We start from the raw sequence: 693 nt of genomic DNA on the forward strand, positions 1-693 counted from the left end.
GTGTACTTTTCTATACAAACATTCAGAGCCAAAGTATGTTGCATTCGCCACATTAATCAATAAGGTTCCTAGTGTTTGTTTGTATGGGTACAGTTCTTAAACAATGTTTCAGTTTTCACTAAAAATTAAAAAACACTCTGACCCTAAACTGCAATTGATATTTCCAGCTTTGGTTGATTCCTGATGAGGGGATAAAAGCTGAACAAAACACACCAGAAATAACTCTCTCAAGGCACACCAAGAGAGTTAACCTTCTAAGATGGCACCCTGTTGCTGAGAATATTTTATTGACAGCAGGTATGTTAGGCCGATTCAAGTTTATATTATATATATATATATATATATATATATATATATATGTTTTATTTTATAAAACATTCAATTCACCACAACATTAGGCAATTTCTATGCTAATTGCAACAGAATTATTTGTTACTGCCCAAAAATTTGTTACTGATATTTACATTTAAGCCAAAGTTTTTTACAGTTCAAGCCAAACAAGTTGTGCATACAGGATGAGTCTATTAAGGTTTAGGGTTGATGTTGTTGCAGTAATTCCCATCTACTCTCAGTCATTGCATTAATAATGGATGAGTTTATAGTAGCTTGCACTTGTAAAATAGTTTCTTTGAGGTTAAGTGAGAGTTTCTAAATTAGGGCCTAACCTGGGGTGGCAGGGTGGGCATAGCCCCT

The 693-nt window shown here is 34.1% G+C and overlaps 1 protein-coding gene across 1 annotated transcript in view; it reads left to right on the forward strand.

The window, feature by feature from the left end:
- Positions 1-693, forward strand: part of LOC100184037 (coronin-1B-like) — a 9,169-nt gene that overhangs the window by 2,960 nt on the left and 5,516 nt on the right. The window lies entirely within an intron of this gene.

The sequence above is a fragment of the Ciona intestinalis genome, unplaced genomic scaffold (genome assembly GCF_000224145.3).
Source record: "Ciona intestinalis unplaced genomic scaffold, KH HT000184.2, whole genome shotgun sequence".
Taxonomy (NCBI): domain Eukaryota; kingdom Metazoa; phylum Chordata; class Ascidiacea; order Phlebobranchia; family Cionidae; genus Ciona; species Ciona intestinalis.